This window comes from Lepisosteus platostomus, chromosome 15 (assembly GCF_059453375.1).
Source record: "Lepisosteus platostomus isolate fLepPlt1 chromosome 15, fLepPlt1.hap1, whole genome shotgun sequence".
NCBI classification, from domain to species: Eukaryota; Metazoa; Chordata; class Actinopteri; order Semionotiformes; family Lepisosteidae; genus Lepisosteus; species Lepisosteus platostomus.
Genome location: NC_142625.1, coordinates 2818399 through 2845869, shown reverse-complemented (window position 1 = coordinate 2845869; position 27471 = coordinate 2818399). Strand labels below are relative to the sequence as shown.

Here is a 27471-nt window from a genome sequence, read left to right as displayed (position 1 = left end):
CACATTAAGCTTAGACCCAGAGGCAGCTGCGAACTGCCCAAACCTGTGCAGAGCCTGCCTCACACCACTCTCAGATGTCAAAAACAGCGTGGTGTCGTCTGCATATCGCAAAATTTTAAGTACCTCTCCTCCACTCCCTGGCAACCACAACCCATGTACCGCCGGATCTGCCCTCAAGCAGCATGCCAAGGCCTCTACAAACAACACATACAACAAAGGGGACAGGGGACACCCTTGCTTTACCCCATAAGACTGCAAAAACCACTCCCCCATATGCCCATTGACCACCACCCTGCTACCTACCTCTGTGTACAAAATCCTTAACCAACGCAAGAAAAAATTCCCAAAACGTAAATGTACCAAAGTCCTAAACAAAAACCCGTGATGAACCCTATCAAACGCCTTCTCCTGATCTTCATTCACCAGCAACAATGGAATTCTCTGAGCTTCCACCCATGCAATCACGTCCCTGACCAAAACTAAATTCCAAAAAATCGATCGCCTCGGGACTCCGCAGGTTTGGTCCAATTCTTTAAATCCGTCATATCCCCCTTTTTAAACAGAAGCACTATCAAACCATCTCTCATAGTCCTACTCAACTTGCCATCCTTTTAGATCTCGTTCAGGACAGCAAGGAGCACTGGCCCCAGCAGATCACAAAAGGTGGCATAGAACTCCCTAGGGAGCCCATCCACCCCTGGGACCTTCCCATCCTTGAGAGACTTTAGGGCACTTTCCAGTTCCTCTAGAGTGAGGGGCTTCTCCGGTTGTCTAGCAGTGTGAAGGAGACCTTGGTTTTTCAAAAAACTCAAGAAATAGCTCCCCAGCCCTTCGTCAACCACTTTCTCCTCAAACAATTTGGAATAAAATTCTGTTGCGCACTCCACCATCTCTGTGTTCGTCTGCACAATACCGCCATCCCTATTGCGTAATGCTCTGATCACTGTCCCCCTCTGTCTCGCCCTTACTTGCTGAAAGAAAAAGGCGGAACACGTCTCATTCTGATCGATATAATTCTGACACCTACGCAACAAGAATCGCCGAGCTTTATCTTCAAAAAGGGATCTTAAACGGACTTTCAGGGCCGTCAATGAACCGTGATCCATGGCTTGCCCTGCGTTCTCCCTAGCATACAACATCTCAATCCTCCTCATAGCTTCCACCACCTCTTTCATGTCCTTCCTCCTAACACAAAAATCCCTAACAAACACCCTAATCTTTTTCTTAACACATTCCCACTGTAGCGGCAATGCATGTTAATAAGACAGAATTAAGCGTTGGTATGCTCTCCTAAAGGAGGCCCCATTTCACCCTCCATCTCTGTGGTGCAGCCACAGAGAAAGTATTCATGCAGGCTGATTTAAGATGTTTTCTTTTGATAAGAAACAAGCTCCCAGACGGGGATGCACTTAGCTAAGCCTGGCTATCATGATCAATGGTCATCCATTGGCGCCTATCAGTCTAGGGAGTGCCGAATGGACATCTGGACTGCATTCCTAAGTGTCAAGAGTAAGTGACTTATATCTCACCTTGACCAACCAATCAGGGACTGGCAGGGCGTGGTAATACCACGTGGGTCTCCAATGCCCGCCAAACTCTCAACCAATCAGCACACATCTGGGTCTTGGTCAAAAAGGGAGCGCAAGCTCAGATCGGGGCTCTCCTTGGCCATTTTCGCGCATCCTCAGAGACAATCACGTGACAACTGCTGTTGTCTGCAAAAGGACTTGGACTTTGTTCTAAGGGCGAGGCCGAGGATCCCGTACGTACTCAGAATTCTACCAACGTGAATGCTCCGCTTGATCAACGGCAGCCAGTTGGACCCTCGTCGACAACCTGAATAGCTTATTCAGAAGCAGCGCTGGACCGGGAACGAACCAGTTTCTTCCCAGGCAAAAGAGTGACTTGTGAGGACTTGCGGTCACACTCTGTGTATAGAGACTTTCTACTAGCCAGCCGGACTGCTGGTAGATCCCCTCGGAGCAACGACTGCCCTGCGCGCTGCAGTTAGATTCCTCCGCCCATCCTACTCCGAGCTGCACCTTGACTGGTTGGCCGGTAGCCAGACGCCGGGACAATGCCCATTGGACAACCGCTGGAACAGAGGCTGTCAGCTGGTTTGGTGTTCGTGCCAGGGGAAATTCCAAATCCATACACAGTGGATAAGTAAACCCCATGTTCTACATTGCGTCTTGAGAATTCAATTGTACCTCAACACAAGTTGTTATCAATTTAATTCATGAGTAATGTATTTACTTCCGAGTTTCGAGTAACAGTGGGTAATAACACTGATTAGCGATTTGGTAACCGAACGATATATATTGACATATATTCTCTGTTGTGTATCTCTTTGTGTTTGCATCTCTTCGAGATTATATACCTTGTATATTGATAACCCTCACAGTAAGGTCTGCCGCTCGTATCCAGGCAGACTAGTATATGTTTGGTGCACAGTTTATATTAATAAATGTATCTCGTGTATTGAACCCGTGTGTGTGCGTTGTTAGTTGTTCTGACGATTGATTTTCGAAAAGCCCCAACGAACAACCTCGTGATTACTGCTACAATTAATAATTGTCTCAGTAAACCCATCAAACCACTACATTTAATGGCGTCCCTGGGTGGGCGAGTTTAGAATGAAATGAGAATCAATCGCACAGAATAACTGATATTGCTGTGAGTTCAAGTTCAGCACAGCACCGCGGCTTCTATAAGCGAATACCGGGTGTGCTGATAACTGCGTAAAGAAATCCCCCTGTTTTCTAGCGTTTAGTGTAATGTGTGCTGATTGGAAATCCATCTGCTCGGGTGTCTAGATTCCATACTGTATTTTGGTAAAAGAAAAAAAAGTAATACTCTTAAAGTTTCTCTGATGTAATGACAATGGTTGCTAAAATGTCTGAAGTGGAATCGCTTATAAGTACTATTTCTAGCGACGACAATCCTGGTTACTGGAGCGGTATCGAAAAGTTGAACTTTGATTATATTGAGAAGCTGCAAGTAGATTTAGTAGCTAAGGTAGCGAACCAGCTTAACACAGGAGGGTCCGTGAACGCAGTTCAGGTCCTATCTAGTTTCGCCTTAAATCTAGATAAACAGCTGGAACTGTCTTTGTCCGAGCTGACAAAGTTTCAAAAGCTTCAGGGAAAGCTAGAAAGATGTAAGGCGGAGCGAGTTGAGTTGTTGGATATAATCAGAGAAAAGAGAGTGAAAAATGAGGAAAGTGAAGACAGACTCAGGGAAGTTTTAGGTAAATTAGATGACTTGTCTGCTAGAGAAACTGCGGCTGAGGTAGCTAGGAGAGACCTGGAAGCGAGCTTGAAAGTAAAAGAAAAATAAATTGAGAGTTTAAATGAGCTCAGCCAGGAAAGGCAAAAGGAGATAGATGCTGCCATACTGGAAGCAAAACAGGCTAGATCCCACTTGCATGCCAGCCCACCTAGCAGGTTTCTCCCGGCCAGGGTCTGTGGTCAGATCGGCATGGGGGAGATCGCCGAGTCCTGTGCGAGACGCAAGGGCGATGCAATTCAGACATAGACCCCCTGCTCCTGATCACGGCCGTCTCCCTGCCCGCGGAGAAACCGTAAAAATTAACCTCCACTCCCTGAGGCAGTTAGCCAAAGATGTAGAAAGGTTTGACCCGTCAGTGTCAGGGAATAATGTGGAAACCTACATCGATGAGCTGAGATAAACTTTGCAGTTTATGCCCGAAGCGTCCGAACAGGAAAAGGCTGTGTTAGTAAGGAAAACTACCAGCCGAGCGGTCCACGAGTGGATGTCTAGACAAGGACCGGAGGTCTGTAATAGCTTTGAGGAGCTGTGTCAGGCAATGATCAGAGAATTTTCGGCTTTTATCGATCCCATATCTGCCGTGGCCGCTGCGCACCATATTAAGCACGAAAAAGCTAAAGCCCCTCGCGACTATTATGAGAGGCTTAGGCGCACTTATTTTGCAGGGCGGAATGAAGAGGGTTGCGAAGAGAACGTGAATTTCAAAGGTTTATTCATTGCTAATCTGCATCCCTCAGTCAGGAAAATGATTGTGATGCACACTAATGCAAAAGCGATGAAAATGGCTGACATTCGAAGGTTGGCTCAAAAAGCCTGGGGAGCTGAAGTCTCTGCTTCCTCAGAGCGAAAACCTGCTAAAACGGCCGTGTTCGCCACTAAAGCCAGCAGGGTTGACGACTCGCCTCAGCTCGAGGGAGCTGAGGTTCCTGAGCCTGCTAAGCCCCTGCGCAAAATAGGCAGGCAGGACCGCACTAAGCATCAGAGCCGCCGTGAGCGCTACGGGGAAGGCAAGGGCTCAGGCAGAGCCTATCATAAGGCTGGACGAAGGGAGTCGACTGCAGCCCGCCTGGCCCGGCTTGAACAAGCCCTGCCTGAGAGATCAGGACAGGGTAAACCTTCCGCACCGAATGCCGGAAGCGTGAATGAGCTTAGGGGGACCACGCCCCTTCTCACTGGAGGAGGTGGGGATCCATCCCAAACCCCTCCCTCAGTCTATCTGATTGGGTGGGAGGGTTCCTGCCTGGAAGAAGGCTGTGACTCTGAGTTGGGCGCTGACCCCGCCCCTGAAGTCAAAGAAAAGGCAGGCTTCCAACAATTCTTAGGGAATCTCTAATCAGAAAGGCAAAGCAAGGCGTATTTATATCAAGGTTTCTCTTGAAAGCGTCTTAGATAGAGAAGCACTGATTGACACTGGGGCTGAAATTAGTTTGATGTCAGCCGATCTACTCAGCGAGCTCAAACGAGTAGCGAAAGGAAAAGGCATCAGACTTAAGGTAGAACCGTGTAAGATAGATATTTCCAGCTATACCCAGGATCATGCCAGGATCACACACTGAGTGTGGGTGGCACTTAGGTTCGGGCCAATGAACGTGGTGCATCCTGTTTACATCTCTAGGTTTAAAACGGAGCCACTACTCATTGGCCAAGACCTGCTTGACAGGCTGGAGCCTCTGATGGACTGCCAGCGTGGAAAATTGTGGGCTCAGGTCAAAAACCCTAAGCCTGTCACATAGCAGAAAGGGGGGTTCAGTGGTTATGCTGTGCTCACACAGTGCCCACTGAACACTATAGCTGAGTTGGAGGTTCCTCCTGGTTCCTCTGGACGAGAAATAAATGTCTCTTCTTGCTTTCCAAAACTACAGGGAAGTCCTGCCCAGGCCAGCACTCCCACGGTCTCCCAACTACAGGAGCAGTGCTCCGAGCAGCTGCTTGACCCGCCAGGTAAAGCACACCCCTTTTTCATCCCTGAAGAAGAGTGGATCTCCCTGTCTGGTAATGAATGGGAGTCCTTTCTGTGCACCCTGGTACCTCAGGGGGACCAGGACTACCACCCCATGGTGGTGGGAGGGGTCCAGGTGGCAGAAGTGCAGGTTGATGATGTAATTCTTAGCCTCAGCTCTGAGAAGTCCATAATCAGTGAAGGTCTGTTCGAGGACCTGTCGCGAAGCCGTCAGGTGACCCTGGTGACATAGTCACAGGTTCTGTGGTGGGCACCCCCACCTCATAGGTCCATTTGGAGCAAAGGAAAAAGGAAGTTTGCTCACTACTTCCAGGTAGCACCTCAGCTGACCCATTCGGTCTGTATTGGTGCAGACCTGTTGGTTCGACTGGGCGCCCAGCTGGACACAGTAAACAGTGTGCTGTGGACACGGGTGAACCCAGATGCCCACTCTCTAAGCGGCGACCCCGAGAACATTCGGTCAGGTCAGACGATTCCTCAGGCCTGCCAGGTAGTAAACGAATCGGACCTGATCGTTCTTGCGTCAACAGAAGGGTTTCCGGTACACCTTGTCCTAAAGGAGGGACAGAGAATGGACGCTGAGATGGTTTTCTTCCAACCATCATCTCAGTTTATCAGACTGAACCTAGCAGTCTGTGGTACCCCCAGACTGGAACAGAATGGCCGAGCCACCTGCCTGTTGGTGCAGAACATAGCAAAACAAAATGTCAAAATCCCTGCTCGCACTGACATGGGACTGGTAATTGACAATGGTTTCTATGATTTCGAACTGGCCATCCCAGTACTGGGGCAGCTCCCTGGTCCCTTGGCCAGGGAGGGGGGAACCGAGCAGGTGTACTACACCTACCCCCGGCGGATGATTGCAATTATGCCAATAGAGGGATTCTGCAACCAGGAGGTGTGTAGAGTGGACCTTAGCGATAAGAATGAGATGGTTGTGTACACAGTACACGCAGGTGTTCCGACGGACCACTCAGCCGAGAGTGCGACTCGGGATACCGCCATGCTGTCAAAAGCGGGGTTCCTAGAGCAGGTACAGGAACAGGTTGGTAAGGCAGATGCCCTGGAAACGGAAAGCCAGCGTCAGCAGCTGCGTCAGATCTTCCAGGATTTCCAGGAAGTGTTTGCACGGGACGCCTATGACTGCGGGGTGACGGATTTGCACACAGTGCACATTCCCACGGCCCCTGGCACCCGCCCAACCTATGTCAGGCAGTATCGCATTCCCCTCACGGCATCCATAAAGCAGACGTTGGATGCTCTACTAGAGCGTCAGATCATAAGGGAGTGTAACTCCACTTATAACTCCTCACTGTGGCCGGTGCTGAAACCCAATGGTAAGTGGCGTCTGACCATTGACTACCGGCAGCTGAATAAACAGGTTCCTTTGTCACGATGGCCAATGATCTACCTAGATCAGGAGTTAGCCAAGGTGACAACAGCGAAATATTTCACCACAGTGGATGTGGCCAATGGGTTCTGGACCCTTAAGGTAGAACCGACAGACCAGTACAAACAGGCCTTTTCCTTCGGAAACAGGCAGTTCACCTGGAATCGATGCCCCTTTGGGTATTCCAACACCCCAGCGGAGTTCAACATATTTCTGCACAAAGCCATGAGTGATGCAGCCGCCAGGGGCAACCTGGTCTATGTGGACGATATTCTGATGTGGAGTCAGACCTGGGAAGAACATATGGCCGAGATCAGGTATGTGTTGACCCAGGTCTCCCGTGCAGGGAGGCTAAGGGACAGTGGTGTAGGACCCAAGTGGAGTACGTGGGACTATTGGTTGGAGCCCAAGGCATACAGCCACAGTCCAGCAGAGTCCAAGCTATCCAGAATATGAAGTCGCCCACTAACCTGTCTGAACTGCGCAGCTTTCTGGGAGTATGTAATTATTCCCGGCAGTTCATTGAGGATTACGCTGAAATAGCAAGGCCCCTCCACAAGCTGTTGCAGAAAGACGTGCCCTTTGAGTGGGGGCCTTCCCCAGAACAGGCTGTGATGGAGCTGAAGCGCAGACTCGGTAGTGCGCCATGCTTGGCCTACCCTGACAAAAATAAAGTCTTCTACCTTGAAGCAGGGTTCTCAGAGCACTGCCTTGGGGCTGCTCTGAGTCAGGAATATGACCAAGAGCGAAGGGTGGTGGCGTATGCCAGTCGAGCCCTGAGCCCAGTGGAGCAAAAGTTCTTGGACTGCGAGAAGGCCCTGTTGACTACGGTCTGGTCGGTAGAACACTTCGGTAGTTATGTTGGGGGACAAAAGATCATCATCGAAACCTGCCACCAACCTGTGACATTCCTGCATAGCCAGAGACTGAAAGCGGGCAGGGTGTCAAATAGTAGGATTGTGGCATGGATGATGGCCCTACAAGGCCATGAGATAGAGGTACGTTATGCACAGAGCAAGAAAATGTACCTGGGACAGGGCCTGGCTTTGGGCCAAGTGTGTCACGGCTGTGACACTGACATGGAAGCTCCAGAAATGATTCCCGCTGCTGAGCTACCGAACAATCATCGGTACTACGATGAGAACGTGGGCCAGGGCTTACCCATGGCCTATGTTGACGGTTGCTCTTTTCGCCACGAACAGCAGGTGCTAGCAGGGGTAGGAGTAATCTGGCAAGACAATACTCCCTGTGGGCCGACCCGCTATAAGCTAGGACCAAAGACTAGTCAGTATGCGGAAGTAGCTGGGGTGCTGATCACCCTCCAGCAGGCCCTGACACATGGCCTTAAACAGTTTGTCATCTGTAGTGACTCGAACTACGCCCGACATAGCTTCGTGTCCCATCTTCCGTATTGGAAGGGTAACGGCATGAAAAATGCTCGGGGCAAGGAAGTAAAGAACAAAGAGTTGTTGCTGGCCAGTGACAAGCTCACGACCGAGGCTGGAATGATTGTTTACTGGAGGAAGGTGAAGGGACACTCCCAGGTGAAGGGACCCGACAAAGACGGGAATGATGAGGCCGACCGGCTGGCCAAATCTGGCGCCTTAGAGGGTGAACCCTGGCAGTTCCAGCAGGAATGGCTACCCCCAGAATTCGTGGCTGAGGTCAAGGCGGTCACCCGAAGCAGGGCTAGACAGGATGTCGGAGCTGACCCTCAATCTGTAGTGCTTGGGTCACAGGGTTTTAACACCGATCTTGCGGAAATGCAGAAACAGGACCCAGCAATTGGGCAAATGTATCAGCATATCGCTGACCCAGTGCGTCAACCTCTTTCGGAGCAGGTGCTGAGCCAGTCTCCGGAGCTGAAGGAGCTGGCAGAGGTGAAAGACAACCTAAAAATTATAAAGGGGTTGTTGGTTTGTGTACCAGTTGCACAAGGTGTCCCAAAGTGGGTAGTTCCCCGCTGTCATCGGGGGGTCATGATCCAACACGCTCATGACGAACCCTGTGGGGGTCACCGGGGAATCAAGGCTATGTACGACACTATCCAGCAGGTGGCATTCTGACCTCACATGGGCCGAGACATCGCCGCGTATGTAAAGGGGTGTCTGACGTGTAGCCAGTTCCAACCATCACGGCCCTTGCACCGCGCACCACTCCAGAAAAAGGACATGACATTCCCCTGGTCCAATCTACAAATGGATTGGGTGGGGCCGCTGGTGAGGTCATCCAGAGGGAACAAATATTTCCTCACTGTTACGTGTGCATTCACAAAATGGATTGAGTGCCTCCCAGCACCCAACGACACGGCAGAGACAACTGCAGTGCTGTTGGTGAACCATGTGTTCAGTCGATGGGGACTCCCCCTGACCGTGGACTCGGATCGGGGAACCCATTTCACAGCTACAGTAATGGCAACCCTGTGGAATATGCTTGGGGTCAAGGCCCAGTTGCATATCTCCTACCACCCTCAATCCTCGGGCCAGGCAGAAAGGGCAAACCGAACGGTGGTTAGTATGCTCAAAAAGTTTGTCTCCACCAGCAGTAGGGACTGGGACATTAAGCTGCCCCTGGTTCTGATGGCCATCCGAGCTACGCCCCATTGCTCTACGGGGGCCCCACCTTTTGAGATGATGACAGGTCGGAAGATGACTCTTTCTCTACACTGTCTTTATGGGGTGGAGGACCTGAGCACGACAGGGGCTGCTACGGCCCATCAGTATGTGTCAGATCTGCGAGCACATCTGCAGGCAACCTTTGCTTTTGCCCAGAACAATCTGGGAAGGAGTGCAGAGTGTAGGAAAGCATACTATGACCGAAAGGCAGTTAACCAGGAACTCCAAGTAGGAGACAAGGTCCTGTACTTCCAATTTGCCAAACCCACGGGGGTGGCCCGGAAGTTCTTACCCAGTTGGACAGGACCCCACGAGATTGTCGATAAGGTATCACCGGTAGCTTATCGAATTCGGATTGAAAAGGGAAGGCAATCTCTGGTCTACAAGTGGGTGCATCGCAACCACCTCTGGTTGTATCGCCCACCTCAAATGGCGCCGGAGGACACAGAATAGGGTTAAAAGTCTAAACCCGATCAAAGAGGGGGGTGCCCCTTTGTAGCTGCAGGTAGTTAGGTACTGTAATGTAGGTCCTGCTAGGAAAATATATTCAAAATTATAGTGGAACTGTACCATGTGCCTCATCTGTGTTCCAGAATGGGAATCCTAAAACTGCCACGGCTGGTCCTGACAGTACTGTGGATCGCCTCGACACAGCCCCTTGAAGTTGTGGAACACTGTCCTCTTACCGGCATAGTCCTGCAGGATGCTCCCGGATTGTTGTTAACAAATTGCAGAACATATACTCAGCGAGTGTATGTACGGCTGGACCCACATGATGTGTTTCGGAAGCACATCAACATGAACAGTAGGGTGTCCTATCATGGTAGGCAGTGGGCTGGGGATACTATATGGCATGCCCAGCTAGACACTATACACATGCTCCGCCAGCTGAGGAAAGCAACAGTCACCCAGGAGGAGATGACAGGCCTCAGCCGCCCCAAAAGGTTCTTGGGGGGTCTGATTGCTGCGGCCTCCGCCGTGGGTTCGCTATTTTCAGCTGGTCTGTTTGCTGCTAACACTGTCACCCTGACCACCCTGAGAAGGCAGGTGTCTGGGTTACGTAAGGAAATGCCAAAAATTTATGGCAGGCTGTATCAACAGCAGCAGCGGCTGGAAAGCCTAGGGAAAACCTTACAGGGCACAATTTTAGCAGTAAACCTTCATGCAGCAGTGTTAAATAACACCCTCCACACCGTGGGCAGGATTGTCGACGTGTTACAGTGGGACTATGCTTATGTGTGTAGGAAAACCGGCTCAGGGACGCCAAATATGTAATCATAGTGGCTCTCTGAAGGCACCAGTTCTGTAGGGTTTGGGCATTTACTGAGACAATTATTAATTGTAGCAGTAAATCACAAAGTTGATTCTTTTGATGGCTTTAGAATCCAACCATGCGATATAACTCAAACAACGCACACACACAGGTACTGATACACGAGGATACATTTATTAATACATAGAATATGCATGTAAACCTAACAGATCTTATCGAGAGGGTTATCAGAATACAAAAGGTATATTCGGTCAGTTACAAAGAGTTACATATATCAAGAGGACATACGTTCAGTATATCATTCATTATGACCGTTTCGTAAATGCACTTGGTTATAACTTCTACATCAGATACTCAAAACAAGTACATAACTCTTAGGAATTAAACTGATATCAACTGGTTGGGATAACAATTGAATTCTCGAGCTGTAATGCATTGAAGTTGAATACTCATCCAATTTCTGGGGATTCAGATCTCCTGCGGGCACAAAGAAACAGTTGCAGGCTGTTGCTGTCCAATCCGCGCTCTCTGGCTCGGTGCCAGGCTGTGCTGTGTGGCTTGCGACGGTGCGCTGCTGATGCTCACTGTTTGCTTTAACTAGCAAAGTTTGTGCACAGGAGAAAAGATGACTGTGGGTCCCAGCAAGTCAGGAGGAGGACCGGTTCGTTCCTGATGAAGAGCTAGTTCTGAATAGTGATTCAGCTGTCCTGTTCACGAGGCCTGCTGCTGGTTACTCTCTGGCAACCTCCACTCTAGACTCTTAGAACAAAGGAAAGTTCTGGCACTCGGACACACTGGCCGTTCCGTGGTTGTCCGGGCTGAGTCTCAGGATGGTCAGGAGGCGCGCTGTGAGAATGTCCTGCCCTTGGGAGCCTTCTGCTCCTGGGCCATCCTGCCCTGGAATTCTCCTTTGAATTCCCTTTAGAAAAGTTCACAGAATTCTCCTGGATCTTACTCTGAATCTTCCAGGCTCTCTGTGTTGCCTGTTTTTAAATGGAGGAACTTCAGCTCGTTGATTGGCTGAAAGTTCCATGGGCATCAGAGTCCCACGTGGGTTACTCAGCCCTACCAGTCCCTGATTGGTTGATCAAGGTGAGATATGAGTCACTTACTCCTGACACTTAGGAATGCAATCCAGATGTCCAACTGGCACTCCCTAGACAGATAGGCGCCAATGGATGACCATTGATCATGATAGCCAGGCTTAGCTAAGTGCATCCCCCTTTGGGAGCTGTCCTTATCAGGAGAAAACATCTTAAATCAGCCTGCATGAATACTTTCTCTGTGGCTGCACCACATAGATGGAGGGTGAGATGGAGCCTCCTTTAGGAGAGCATACCAACGCTTAATTCTGTCTTATTAACAAGCATTGCCGCTACATATCCCCCCCTTTTGAAGGTCACGAGGTCCTGAGGCGTTGTTGCCTTCAAAACAAAAACAGAGTTAAGTGATGTCTGTTGTCACTTGTTATTGACCTGGGAGGTGAGAGCGACTCCCCTCCAGGCTTGTCCTTTTGTTTCCGCTTCCTTTTTTTCTTTTTCCCCCACCACTATTTCAAACTCATCTCCCCCGCTTTCCTCTTCTGCTGTACTGTTACCATCACTCATCTTCATATCCTGCTGATCCCCATTTCCTCCCCCCCTCCACTTCTCCCAAATCTCCCCTTTCACCAGATTCCTCAGTGTCCTCTACCCTATCCCTCACTAATCCACTAACCCCCGCCCCATCCCCCTTATCTACAGCTACATCTCTCTCAACCTCACTCCTCTCTCCCCCCTCCACTGGTATCCCAGCTCCCTTATCTCTATCCTCCCCTTCTATATCCCCTTCCTTGCCCTTTCTAGACCCATCCCCCTCTTCCCTCGCCCTCCTCCTAACCTTTTTCTTTTTCTTACCCCCCCCCCACTCCCCCTGCCTTCCTAACTTCCTCAACTACACCACCCATTTCCATATCCCCACCTTCCTGCACTCCTTCCTCCTCCTCGCTCGTCCCTTCATCTTCCTGAAGCTCTGCTAATCCAGTGCGAAGAGCTATTGCCCGTTCCGGTTGCCGTTCAAAACAATCTTTAAACAGGTGTCCCACTTCATTACACAAAGAGCACCTTGGCCTCTCCTCGCAATCCCTTACCTCGTGTCCCTCCCTCCCACACCTCCGACAAATCATCTTAATACAATTCACCACCAAGTGGCCCTCCCCCCCACATCTCCGACACAGTTTCGGTTGCCCTGCATAAAACAAATATCCCTGGTTGGATCCCAGGAAGAAATTTGCCGGTGGATGCCTGAAGCCATCTTTCGACGCACTGTCCGGCCCAAACCAGGCTCTGTACTGCCAACGACCTGTCCAAACCCTTACCATCCCTCACCCTCCACCCATCATTCAAAATTTCCACAGAAAAGCATAAATGTTAGTTTCCAACACAAAAGGGTTATGCATGTGAACTGTCACCACTCTGTCCTCTTGTGCCCAAAGTCCCACCACTTCGAAGTTCTCCAGTTGTCCGGCATCCTTATTTTCTCTGGCCACCCAAAGTACACTCCAGTACATTGTTGCAGATTCAAAAGTCACGTTGAAAAATCTCAAAGATACATAACTCTGCATGCAAAACACATCCTTCAAATCCACACTCAAGACTCGCATCAACACATACCGGGAGAAATCCTCCCTTCCCTGGCATCAAGCCAACATCTCCCAACCACCGGAACTAGATGGTGTTCTTCAATCCAGGCCCTGCTGCTGGTTGACCCCTCCAGTTCCTAGCCTCCATGTCGCCGATAGAAAAAAAGTCACAAAGCCCCGGGAGATCTCCTGGCTCCCCAGCTTAGGTTAACCCCTGAGCTGAGGAGAACCCAGGCCACGCTGCAAAGCGACGATCGTCTCTCACCAGTCCTTGGAAACGTCCAATCCCTCCAAAAAGAAACGATTCCGATCCTCCTCCTGGCTCGCCTGTATCTCGAACTTCAAAGTAGGTTCCGCCGCGCCTTCTCTCCTCTTCCTCTTCTCCTCTGTCGCCCTTCTCGTCCCCCAGCCCAGTCTTCAAGCTGCGGTCAAGCCACGTACTTTCAGAACTGAGCCAAAAGGCCGAGAAGCGATGCCCCTAAAGGCGTGGACCGACGCGCGGACGGGGAGGGGGAGAGAGAGAGAGAGACACAGAAACACACAGATGGATGAGAGACGAGACCGGAGAAGAAGGAGCTCCAGTCCACCTCGTTTGCTTGCTTGCTAGCTAGCTAGCTACGTCTGTCTTTTCACCGCTGAGAAAAGGTGGTGCACCGCTCCCGGAGGCGCTGCAATACCGGGCCGATGCGTGGAGAGGACGGAGCAAGCTCCTGATCCAGCTCCCTATTCCAAAAATCCGTTTAATATGTGGTCCCCCGATGGGGGACGTATCAGATATTAAACTGATAAGAACATATTTTTTTAATGTTTTTATTAGAAAACAGTACAGAACAGTGCTTAATTTTTTATTCTACCCACCACCTTTAACACCACGTGATCAAGTCCTTCCATCGTTCTGCTGCTGCGAATCCCCAGCGTGTAATGTCCCACCAGATTCTTCTGGCGATGTCTCTTTTGACCTTCTGGAGGTTGCCTGGGACTGGTCTTTCGATGTTATGCCTAATCAGCTCTGTCCATGCTTCCCACATGCAGAGCTTGATTAGGCTGATTAGCAACCACAGGAGGAAGCGTGTGTTCCATCTTCTGGAACTGGGCACTCCTTTCATCACAAGTGCTAGTGACAAGGGGAACTCTAGACCCACCTGCGCGAAGAGGTGTCGGCTGGACCTCCACACCTTCTGTGTGAACCCGCACTCCCAGAAGACATGATGTACTGTTTCTTCCTCTGTGCAGCCTTGTCTTGGGCACTGGCTCTGCCTGGACAGACCATGCGAATGCATGACTGCCCTGACCGCCATCCGACCCCATATACCAAGCCAGTTCACGTCCTTTAATTTGCTGTCCAGCCCCTTAGGTTGGGCCTGCTGCCAGGTGTCCTGGACACACCCAGGATCACTGGCCTGTCCTCCTCCATGACGGTTTTGTACAGTTCTCTGTGGCTCAGCGATGTTGTACCGTCCCGTACCTCCGGGTGTGTCCGCAGCCACTGCACTGCGTGGTGGTAGTGCACCGGGAGTCGCTCGGCCTTCGAGGTCGTGTCTGTCCAGACGGCCAGGTGTCACATGTGCGCCGAGAGCCAGAGGCTCACGAAACGGCTGCACAGGTGAGACGGGTTGCTGTGCAAGATGACGCACAGACTTGCCACGAAGGCGCAGTCCAGCTTTGTTGGGAGGTCCAGAATCCCACTGCCACCGTCTTCGACGGGCCTGTACATGTCTTTTCTTCTGATGCGCTCATTCGAGTGCCCCCACACGAAGGTGAAAACAGCTCGTGTGAGCTCCTTCCTCTTCCTCGCAGGTAGGGGGTATACTACTGCCAGGTGGAGCAGAAGGGGCAGGATTTCCACCTTCAGCACCAGCGCCTTTCCGATCCATGTTAATGATCGTCGCTGCCAAAGGCCCAGCTTCTGGTAGACTTTTCGGAACCTGGCCTCCCAGTTCAAGCCCGAGGGGTCGGAGGTGTGAAAAAGGACTCCCAAGACTTTCACCGGGTCCGTCGTCCTTGTCAGTCCCCCGACGATCTCCGGCTCGTATGGCCAGGTTCCAAACAGTTTCACCAGGCTCTTGGCGCGATTCAGTTGGGCGCCGGTGCCTCTGGAATATGCCTCCACGATCTCCAGCACTCTCCCCAAGCTTCTTTCAGAGCTCAGGAAGAGCGTGATGTCGTCCGCTTAGGCGGCGATCTTGGCCTCCTGCCCACCTCCACCGTATTCCTGTTACTGCAGGGTCCATCCGCAGCTGGTCCAGCAGGAGTTCGAGGTAAGTCACGTACAGCAGGGGTGTCAGAGGACAGCCTTGTCGCACACCACATCTTACTGGGATACTCCTCCCTACTGCTCCGTTAACACATACCCGGGATTTCGCGCCGTTGTATAGAGCCTTGATCCACCCGACAAAGCTGTCAGGCAGACCCTTCCTCCGCAGGAGTGCCCACAGGATCCCGTGGTGGACCCGGTTGAATGCCTTTGCCTGGTCTAGGCTCACCAGCATGAGCGGCAGGCCTCTATCCTCTACCCAGGCGATGGTGTCCCGTATCAGCTGCAGGGTCCAGCTGATCTTCCGGCCTGCCACGCCACATGTCTGGTCCTCCCCAACCAGCTCCGGCATCACCATTCTCAGGCGGCCGTCCCGCACCATGGCCAAGATCCTATAGTCAGTGCACAGGAGCTGGATCGGCCTCCAGTTGCCCAGGTCCGCCTTGTCTCCACCTTTGTGACCCCGGTCCTCATGGAGAGGCCCAGACCATCACTGTTCAGGGCCTCATTCAAGACCTGCACCAAGAAGGGCTCCAGTTGACTCCAGAAGGTGCAGTAAAACTCCGTTGGTAGTCCATCAATGCCAGGGACAGTGCCCTTCTTCAATCCGAGCATTGCTTTTTTCAGTTCTGCCCCTGACACTGGCCCGACCAGGGTGGAGGTGTCATCCACCACCCTCTCCACACCTTCCAAGAGCTTCTCCCTGATGCTGGAGTTGATCTCCTTCTCCTGAAACAAGGTAGTGTAGAAACCTGTGGCGCACTCCAACATCCCGGGTATGTCCATGGCTGCAGTCCCGTCTTCACGCTGGATGGAAGAGACTCCGCTCTCGCCGTCTCCTCACAGCGCTGAAGAACTGGGGCGAGCATCATTCTTCCCCTTCTCTCCACACCCCCCGCAGCCTGAAAAGGAAGTCCTTCGCTCTCTGCAGCCACTGGTCTCTGAGCAGGCTCCTGACATTTGCGATCCTTTTGCCATCAAAGGCGCCCCCCTGGTTCAGCTGCTCGTACAGTGCCTTGAGTTCTTCTTGAAGTCGGGTACACTGGCGTTCCTCCACACTCCGCCGGATCCAGCAATAACGCTTGGTGACCATCACGAGAGTCATCTTGCACGATTCCCACCAGTGCACCGAGGAGCTGAAAAGCTCCCTCCTCTTCTCAAAGTCCCTCAGCACTGACTCGATCTTCTTTCGGTATCTCGCCTCCTGCAGGACTTGCCTGTTCAGCTTCCAGTACCCAGCCTGGTAGCCCGGGTCAACACCAAAAGAGACCGACAGCAGCCGATGGTCCGAGAACCTGGTGAGCCTGGTGAAAGTCACTTGCCTGCTCAGGACTTTCCACTTCACAGTAAAGAGTCAAGTCGCCGGAAGATCCCTCTTCCGTTGTCCCACGTGTGGTGTGCGACATTCCGAAACCTGTCTCAAAGGCTGAAGTCTGCAATCAAGGACCTCAAAAGATGAACTCCCTGGCCATGTGGATCTCCCAGGTCGATGTTAAAATCGCCGCCCACGATCAGCTCCCTGTTGGTATACAGCAAGGGCTCCAGGTCTTTCAGGAAGGAGCCCTGCTGGTGTCTGTCTGCTGGGGCGTACGTGCTGTTTAATCTGATCTTGGTTTTCTTCCAAATCCCATCCACCACCAGCAGACGTCCGGGGATCGCTGAGCTGACCGACTGGACGACGACACCTGGCAAGCCACACAGGATGCCAAAGCCGATGGATTTCACCCCTCCGACGCTCCACCACGAAGGACTGCCAGCACCTGGGGCAGCTCTCTCTCGGGAGGGACAGGGACACGCGCGCGCACGCACACACGCCTGCCTGCCTGCCTGCCTGCCTGCCTGCCGAAAAAAAAGAAAGAAAAGGTGGATATACTAAGTTTTTTGGAGGGAAAATGCCCGGCTGTCGAAAGGGCCAGCCTGCAAGGATGGGGACACACACAAAGCCGAAAAGGGGGCCGGCCTGCTTGCCGAGAGAGTCGAGACGCAGGAAAGTGCACAGAGGAACACGGGAACGGGAATGGAGACGGGGAGGGGGAGAGAGAGAGAGAGAGACACAGAAACACACAGATGGATGAGAGACGAGACCGGAGAAGAAGGAGCTCCAGTCCACCTCGCTTGCTTGCTAGCTAGCTAGCTAGCTACGTCTGTCTTTTCACCGCTGAGAGAAGGTGGTGCACCGTTCCCAGAGGTGCTGCAATACCGGGCAGATGCATGGAGAGGACTGAGCAAGCTCCTGATTCAGCTCCCTGTTCCTAAAATCCGTTTAATATGTGGTCCCCCGATGGGGGACGTATCAGATATTAAACTGATAAGAACAGATTTTTTTATTACAAATATAAATCAGTACAAGACAAAAATCAAACACTTTCCAAATACATTGAAAAAACACAATCAATAACCCGTAATTCATCAGGTACAAAATACAATACATAACTCCTCCCCTTATTCAAAATAGGACCTTCCCACCCTCACCAAAGTTTCAACCAAACACTCTCTTTTCTTTTAACATATTGCAGCCCATACAACAAAAAAACCTGAAAGTCAAACAGAAGTTAAAGATCAACAAGACTTTTCCATTTCTCTCTAGCAGCGTGTAAAACCCATCTTTGTGTCTTACCTGACATCTTTTGACGTAATGAGGCAACTAGTCTTCCATAAACACCCTTAGCAGTAGGCTGCACACCAGTCTTACACAGTCCTTGCCACAGTCCTTGCCTCATTTCCCTCATTTCATTTCCCTCATTTCATAAACAGAACTTACACATACTGATAATATACCATAGTAGGAAAAGATTACCAGTCTTCAGATTTTTGCACTTAAAACCCAGGAGCACCGTATTACAATCCAGAACAAAACCCGAGGTGACTCTGTCAAATAAACATGAACATAAAACCCATACAGACTTAGCAAGTTAACAGTCCCAAAAGGTGTGTCGAATGGTTTCTCCTTTCCCACAATCTGCCACAGGACACACCGCGGATAGAGCCAACCGATGACTGTGGAGCACGGACCGGACAGGAAGTCTTCCCCAGACGCACAACCAGTTCAGGTCAGCCAGCCGGTTCTCTAGGCCCTTAGGCTGGATGCCCAGCCAGATGTCCGCACTAACCCTGCACACCGCAGGACTAGTGAAACCTTTTTCAATAACAGTGCTATACAGCTGCTTGTGACTAATTGCAACGGCACCATCCTTACCTTCAGGATGCAGCTTAACCCAATGTACTGCGTGTCTGTAATGCCAAGGCAGATTTTCACCCCGTGGTACAGAATTATCCCAGGTCACCAAATGCCTCATTGTAAAAGAAAACCAAAAACGCACAAAATACTGACTGTCATGTGCTATGGGACTGGAAATAGCTAAGTCAAGTTGAGATACAAATAGGCAGTCGAGCTTGAGGGGAATATGAGGAACCCCTCTCCCCCCCCGCATCAACTCCCCGATACATGTCAAGCCATTTTATATATTCATATCTCCCTCCCCACATGAAGGAAAAAACCTCCCTTACAAAATCTCTTCTCAATCTTGCAGGTAATGGGTAAACAAAAGCAAGGTACAATAAACGAGGCAGAATGTCTATTTTTAACACCAAGACTTTCCCTATGAAGGAAAGTCATCGCAGTTTCCATAAGCCCAGTTGCTGACGTACCGAACTCAGCTTTTTAACCCAGTTCGTGCTGGCAGGCATCCTGGCTTCAAATAGGACACCTAGGATCTTCAAAGGTCCATCACATACCACCAAGCCACAGGAAGTTTTATCCTGCACCCTCCATTCCCCGAAAAATTTAACAGAGGACTTCTTTATTTATCTTAGACCCAGAAACCTTGGAGAAAGAATCGACAACCTCCAAGGCGGCAGCTAGGCTGTAAGTTTTGCTAAGAAAAAGGGTGATATCATCAGCATATAACAAGACTTTCAGATATCTACCACCGCTCCCGGGGATGAGAATCCCATCTATCCTTGGGTCACCTCTGAATGCGGCTGCAAGGGGCTCGATGTAGAGGACATACAGTAAAGGAGATAGGGGGCAGCCTTGTCGCACCCCTGCTTCCTGCTTCACACCCTTCCCTAAGTACCCATTAACACAAGCTCTGCTCTGTACCTTGAAATATAACAACCGAATAAGGGAGATGAGCATGGGGTCAAAACCAAAGCTGGATAACACAGAAAATAAAAATTGGTGGTCAACCCGGTCGAACGCTTTTTCTTGGTCTAACGCTACGACCAGCAGGGGGATTCCCCTATCTTCTGACCACGCTATTACATCCCTAACCAATTGCAAATTTTTCATACAACTGCGGCCGGGGATGCTACAGGCCTGCTCCCGACCTACTATGTCAGCTAGGACCTTTTGTACCCTATTAGCTAGGCATTTAGCCAGTATCTTATAGTCGACTGTAAGCATTGTGAGGGGTCTCCAATTTGCTAAATCCCCTTTCTTGTACAGGAGCACTAACACTCCCGTCCTCATTGACTCACTCAGCTCACCCGAACAAAAGGCCTCATTATAAACGTCTAACAAAGCTGGACCTAAAAGGTCCCAAAAGGTAACATAAAATTCTTTAGACAATCCATCAATCCCTGGCACTTTCCCACTTTTCATACCTTTAAGGGCTACCTCCATCTCTGATAAAGAGACTGGACCGGACAAGTCTCCAGCCTCTGGCACCTTGGGAAGACCACTACAGAAGGCTGAAGGTGCCGACCTCGTCTCACGCTTCTGAAACAGCAGAGTATAAAAAGACTCAACCGTGTCAATTAAACCTTGGGGTGATCTCACCAGCTTTCCATCAGGCGCATATAACTCGGAGATTTCCCTCTTTTTCTGCTGCTGCTTCACCGGGCTAAAGAAATAAGCAGAACATGTCTCCGCCTTTTCTCTATACCTATCTTGGAGGCGGATCAGGTACTTCCTTGCTTCTTCAATGTAAAAATCTTTCAGCCTGGCTCTTGCCTGAGCCGCACCCTCTACATCAAATCCTTCCCCTTGTTAAACTGAACATAATACTCTTCTAAATTACACTGCAGTCTGCGGTGCTCTCTCTTCCTCAGACTGCTTTTATGTTTACAATAAGCTATGGTGAAGGTCTTGATCTTTACCTTGAGGTCATCCCACCATGCTCTCAGACTCGGATAGAATGGTTTCAGATCAAACTAACTTTGGATCAGGGCTCTTACTGCAGAGCAAAACTTAGCATCTCCCAGTATGGACACGTTTAGTTTCCAATACCCAGGCCCGAAGGAAGGGTTACCATCATTTACCTTTACCCAAAGCATATCATGATCAGTAAGGAAAGAGGGGACAATACCTGCATCTACCACCATCTAGAGAGCTCTCCAAAAACACATAATCCAGCCGTCTCGCACACCCTCGGCTATTCCTCCATGTTGCCCCAGAAACCCTGGGAAAACGGGATCTGAAGCCATCTGCCAAACAAAAGTGCTTCACCAAATCCCGCAAGGTGGTGGTGCCGAAATCAGTGTCAGTGTCCAAGTCAACATTACAATCACTACAAAGAAAAACAAAACTGTTAGTAATACACAAAGGTTCGAGAGAGGCAAGGAAATCTTTCCTCTCTACTCTCTGCGAGGGAGCATAGATACATATGAACCTATATTTCTTGTCATACCTATCAGCATCTAGCACCAACACCCTCCCCGGAACCCCAACAAAACTATTCACCACACACAGACTGTTGTCATTAAGTAAGATACCCACCCCTGCCGAATGCGCACTCCCAATTCCCCATACTGACTGACCACAATGCCAGTCATTGGAAAATTTATTTTGAGTCCACACTGTCCCGCACATGAGCTTCCTGTAGGAAAAAAACAGAACACCGAAGGCTGCGTAAAGATTGAAAGATTGCCAATCTCTTAACGCGGTTTCTCAAGCCCCTGACATTCACCGAGCAGACGGTGAGAGTCATGTGTCCATGTTAGTGTTGTCAGCACCCGGGGATCCTGCAAAAGGCACCTCATTCTGAAGCTTGTCCATTAAGAAGTCCGAGCCGTAATAGTCAGGACTCTGCAACGGTGAGGGAGTCCGGCAGCAGTCCTGGAGACAGCACCGGGCCTCCACTGCACTCTGACCACTGGTAGCTGGTGCCAGGAGGCGTGTCAGCATCAGACCCATCAGGCCCTCCCTGCTCAGTTTCCATTTCGAGAGCGATACCAGCTCTCTTAGATTCATCCTCATCCGCCGAAAGATTACCTCCTGCTCCTGACTTTTCTTGCTGCCCTCTTCCCTTTCTCCTCCTTCTCTCCTTCTCCTTCTCCTTTTTCTTTCTCTTTCTAGAGTCCAGCTGCTCGCCCCCACTGCCCTCAGTGGGAGCCTGGTCTGCAGCAGAGTCTGTGAGAACCGGCCTCTTACCTTGCACTTGGCCCCGAGGTCCATCAGCCACAGGCCCGGAGGCAACCGGGAGATCCTCTCCCATGCCTCCAGATGGCGCCGGACTGACGTCCTCAGATCCTCCAAGCTCCTGCAATGAAGTCCCTTCATCGGCCATGCCGGTCGTCTCTTTGACAGCGTCCTCCACGGCCTCAGAACTGTCTTCCACCTCCCCGTTGATGATTATGTTCGCATAGTTGGTCTTCATTGCCTGGACTCTGTCAAAGGTCCGGGTGTAACAGTTCTTCCACACATGGCCCTCTTCGCCACAAAAAGTGCACATAACCCCTTTTTTGCAGTCTCTCATTAGATGCCCAAGTTCATTGCAATTACGGCATCTTACCTGCGAACATGTGTCTGGTGTGTGGCCAGTCTCTAGACACCTTCTGCAGGTTTTGGGCTGGCCCGCGTAAAAGAGGTAGCCCCGATCAGACCCAAGGGCAAAAGACGCAGGAGGGTGCTTGAAGCCATCCAAGGAGGTGGGATCAGGCCGAAGAATCATGGCGAACTGCCTTTGACCTGTCCACACTGTTGTAACAGAAGGAATAAGGTTCTTGATCCCGAGATGAAGTAAAACAGATGAGTTTATTGCATGCAAGGAACAATAAAGCCGAAGTCTTGTTTCCCGCAAGAAACAACAAAACCGAAGTATTGTTTGATGTGCTGGTACAAACTTTTAGGTTATATAGTGTCTTCTTCTCCGTTTCTGACGTCACTCGGTCTGATGGTAAAGAGGGGGGTTAATGGTATTTGGCCAGTTTACGATGTCCTGGCCAAATGGTCAGTTTAAGATTACACCCAGGGGGGTTCCTAGCTTGCATCTGCAATCCTTATCAGTTAACCCCCTTTCCTGCCATAAACCCCAGCTTGTGACTTAGAAGTCTAAACCTCATACAGAGAGGATTAAATTCAAACCCCCGTCTTCACATCTTTCTTCAACACTCCCAACCTGTCCACAACCCTGGTGCAGTCAGAAACAACGTCCACATCGCGGCTCAGAAACAAAAAAATATCATCATTCCTCACAAAAGGGTTATAAACATGCACCGTGATCACCTGACGTGCTTTAGCCAAGATACCTTCAATGTCATAATGTATGAGGGGAACAACTTTCTCCCTCTCTCTGCAACGCTGCAAAACTGAAAAATAAAAGGATTCCTCTGCAAAAGTAACATCCACCGATTTAGAAGCGGTATATCCTTGAACACAAAGTAAGTCCTTAACTGAAAGATCAAGTCCCTTGCACAACACTGACTCGATGAAAGAAATCCTATCGGGGAAACTCCAAATTCAAATCCTCCCTCAACGTAAACCTAATCGTATCTGGCAGCCCGGTCAAATTGGCCGACTGAGTAAACCTCCAAAAATAGTCCATCCTGACGCCGAAAAAAATAAGGAAAACACTCCCGAAGGAGGCTCCTCACCGCCCGACGTCTTCCTTCTCGGCAGCCTTGGCTTCACCTGGAGCGATTCCACCAGTGGCTGTTTCTTTGTATTCGGTTCTTCCTCCTTTTCGTGGTCGTCGTCTTCGTCACTAGCCTGACCCCTTGAACTAAGATCTCGGAACTGCGGTCTGCCACTTGAACCTTGATCTTAGCCAAAAGGCCGAGAAGCGATGCCCCCTAAAGGCGTGGACCGACGCGCGGGCGTTCCGCTGGTGCACAGTGGCGCAGGCCGACTCCTCTGGAGCTCGGGACCCGCGCAGCTGCCGGCCTCCCTGCAGCCAGAGGCCTGCCGCCGGACTCTGCTCCCCCTCTCTCTTGCCTGCCTGCCTGCCTTCCTGCCTTCCTGCCAGTCCCGGCCGGGCTCTTTGATCTTCTGGCAACGGCCCGACAACGACCGCAGCCGCAGGGGGCGCCAGCCGCCCAGCCTCCTTAGCTTAGGCCCCTGCCACCGGCAGCAGCTGTGCCCAACCAGCTGCAAGCGAAAGCGGACCGCCAGCACCTGCGGGCAGAGGCAAGGGGCAGCTCTCTCTCTCAGGAGGGACGGGGACACACACACACGCCTGCCTGCCTTCCTCCCAAAAAAAAAGAAAGAAAAGTTTGATATACTAAGGTTTTTGGAGGGAAAATGCCCGGCTGTCGAAAGGGCCCGTCTGCAAGGATGGACGCCGGCACGCACGCACGCACGCCTCCCTGGAAACAGGATGAAAAAACTAAGTTTTTTGGAGGGAAAACGCACGGGAGCCGAAAAGGGGGCCGGCCTGCTTACCCAGAGAGTCGAGACGCGGGAAAGTGCACAGAGGGAGCACGGGAACGGAGACGGAGACGGGGAGGGGGAGAGAGAGAGAGACACAGAGACACAGATGGACGAGAGACGAGACCCGAGAAGAAGGAGCTCCAGTCCACCTCGCTTGCTTGCTTGCTCGCTAGCTACACCGTGCACCGTTCCCAGAGGCGCTGCAATACCGGGCCGATGCGTGGAGAGGACGGAGCAAGCTCCTGATCCAGCTCCCTGTTCCAAAAATCCGTTTAATATGTGGTCCCCCGATGGGGGACGTATCAGATATTAAACTGATAAGAACAGATTTTTTTTATTACAAAAATGCAAAATAAATTCTCAAATTTAAAAACAGAAACAAAACCAATCTCTTTCTTGGCTTAATCAACACTTTCTCATCCCAGTGTCACCTTCTTAGCATAAGCCCACCCCATATGCAAACATAACCCGCCCCCATCACAAGTTCACCCTTCTGCAAACAATTCGACATTGAAAATATAGATTGGATACATATATAAACATATTGAATTCCTTTTTTAAACCAACCAATGCAAATCCCAAGGTCAATCCTTCAGCAATAGGCCCTTAATACACAGAAAACAACCCCTTCCATCGTTCTTTCGCTGCCGAAAAACCCCAGCGAACCACATCCATTTTAAGCCGCCTGCGTATATCCGCTCTGATCTTCTCTACCACCACCCTACTTGTAACAAAAACGCTGTGCTTAGCTGCCTCTTCCCTGGATGACCAAATATGATACTTAATTAAACTAATCATAAACCAAAACAAGAAGTTAGCGTTCCACCTCTTAATTTGTGGCAGTCCCTTCAAAATTAAACCAAAGGTAAGGACAAACTCTTGGGTGGTCAAAAAACACAAGGGGGCGCACTGACCACACCTCTGTTGGAAACCAGCACTCCCAAAAGGCGTGCTTAATCGATTCAACCCCCTTACAGCCTTGTCTGGGGCACAAAGGCTGCTGCGACAGACCATGCTTGCACATAGTCTCTCTAACTGGCAGCCTGCTCCAAACTCCCAACCAATTTAAGTCCTTGTGTCGATTGTCTTATCCCTTGGATTGAATTCGCATCCATATCTCAGTTGTTACACCCAGCACGGCATAACCCTCATCTTTTCTAAATGTTCTATACATACGCCTATGGTCCAGAACTATTTTCCCAACTCTGGCCTCCGGATGCTTCTTAATCCAATCCACAGCGTGCTTGTAATGCCAAGGCAGTTGTTCTGCCTTTGGGGTTGTATTGGACCAAGGCACTAAGTCTGGGACAACCAAAGCAATACAAAATACTGACAAGGGTGGGACACAGGGGTGTGCAATAAAATGCCCAATCGGGCAACAAAAAGGCAGTCTAGTTTTAGGGGGATATCCGGGTCCCCCCTGCCCCCTTCTTCTTTGTCTCCACAGGCCCAGCTTCTGATGCATCTTACGAAGGCGGATTTCCCAATTTATTGCTGCAGAATTTGTCGATTGGAAATGGATCCCCAGTACCTTAACAGGTCCTGCTACAACTGGGATCCCACCAAATCCGTCCTTCCGGCCCTTCCATACCCCAAAATATTTAATGGTGCATTTGTTGATGTTTAAAAAGCCACCTGTCCCCACCGTAAAATCATGGAAAATGGATAAGACTCTGTGTAGACTAAAATCCGAGCTTAAAAACAAAGATATGTCATCTGCATAAGCGTCGACTTTAACTACCAAACCACTACTCCCCTGCACTAGAACGCCCTCAATCAGTCTGTCATACCGTATTTTCCTTAGAAGTGGCTCAATGTATAAGACATAGCAGAGGAGACAGGGGGCAACCCTGCCTCACTCCGCGCTGGACCGCGAAGCTGGGCCCCAAAAAGCCATTGGTCTAAGTCCCTTCTATCCTCTTTTTTGCAAATCAAAGTGATGATGCCTCTCTTCATAGTGCTACCCAACCCGTTTCCAGCAAGAATTTCATGGAAAACTTCCAGTAACAGGGGTTCCAACTGCTCCCAAAAGGTAAAGTAAAACTCAATAGGCAAGCCATCAACCCCAGGGGCACTACCCCTTTTTAAGCCGTGCATTGCTTCTTTCAATTCAACAATCGTAAGACTCTCCTCTAGCTTGGATAACTCCGACAGACACTCAACACCATCCAACAGATCGTCCCACCCCTCTCGACTTACTGTTTCCTCCCCAAATAACTTCTTATAATAATTGGTGACAGAAACCTCTATCTCCTTTATATCATCTGTGAGGCACCCTTCCTCTGTCCTGATCTCACTAAAGAGGACCTTCTCCTGCCTTACAGAGCCAAAAAACTGCGCCGTGCATGCCTCATCCGTTTCAAGAAATGTACCTTTTACCCTAAAAAGAAAGTCTTTGGCCTTTCTAATCCAAGCCTCTCTTAGCCTTGTTTTTAAACTGGCGGCCTTATCCGCCTGAAAGGTGCCTCCGGAGTTGTATTCAATATACAGGGCCTCTAGTTCTTTTTGCAATGTGACAAGCACCTTGCCTTCCTCGTATCTCTTTCTCCTACAGAAGTCAATCGTGAGTTGGGTCATGATGTGCTTACACGCTTCCCACCAAACGGTTTTAGATGTATAATCTAAAACCTTGTTCTTAAAACTGTCAATAAAATCTGAAATTAAAAGGCGATAAGCAGCGTCGTCTAAGACGGACACATTCAATTTCCTTTAACTGGCCCTGCAATTAAAACCCACTGGTTCAAAAGACACAGTTAAAACCAAATGGTCTGAAAACCATACTGGTGTGGTTTGCAGGTCCCGAATTTTAAAGTCCAGAGAGGTAAAAATGTAGTCTAAACGACGTCTGTGGCCCCTGCTGTTTTCCCAAGAAGTAAAATTACTAGGACCCTGTTTGAAATCAGTAAAACAATCCTTTAATTTAAACTGCCGTATACACTACCTCAAGCGACATGCACCCCCCCCTTGTAGGTCAGAAATGTCTAAATTAAAATCCCCTCCCAATAAAATCCTCCTGTTAGTATACAACCATGGCTCAAGTTCTTTCAAAAAGACGGACTGTAAAGCCCTCTCGGCCGGCGCGTAAACCCCGACAACCCTCATCCTGGCTTTCCTCCAGCACCCATCAACCACTAAAAGGCGACCGGGCACGACAGAAGCTACCTCAGTGGCTTGAAAACTAGGGTCCCCGCATAAAATACCTAACCCTGATGAGTGTACTCCACCCACACTCCACCAGGACGGACCTTTCTTCCACTCCTGGTAAAATTTATGAACATCAGCGGGACCCCCCAAGTGTGCTTCCTGTACAAAGCAAAGGCTAGGGTTAAGATCTGATAAATACGTAAACACAGCCAGTATTTTTACATCATTTCTCAGTCCCTGTGTATTACTGGTGACAATCTTACAAGTGTTCATAACTGTAAGAATCAGAAATCAAGTCCAGCATCTAGGAACTCCCGAAAGGCTGGACTCTCCA

At 50.2% G+C, this 27471-nt stretch overlaps 3 non-coding genes across 3 annotated transcripts; all 3 read right to left on the bottom strand.

Annotated features, from left to right (window-relative positions):
- Window positions 1-13792: 13792 nt before the first annotated feature.
- On the bottom strand, window positions 13793-13984 carry LOC148647667 (U2 spliceosomal RNA). The gene has a single exon (XR_015927024.1). It is a non-coding gene; the product is annotated as a U2 spliceosomal RNA (small nuclear RNA).
- A 3585-nt stretch (window positions 13985-17569) lies between these two features.
- On the bottom strand, window positions 17570-17757 carry LOC148647666 (U2 spliceosomal RNA). The gene has a single exon (XR_015927149.1). It is a non-coding gene; the product is annotated as a U2 spliceosomal RNA (small nuclear RNA).
- Window positions 17758-24168: 6411 nt separating this feature from the next.
- Window positions 24169-24351, bottom strand: LOC148647665 (U2 spliceosomal RNA). Its single transcript, XR_015926911.1, has one exon. It is a non-coding gene; the product is annotated as a U2 spliceosomal RNA (small nuclear RNA).
- Window positions 24352-27471: the final 3120 nt, after the last annotated feature.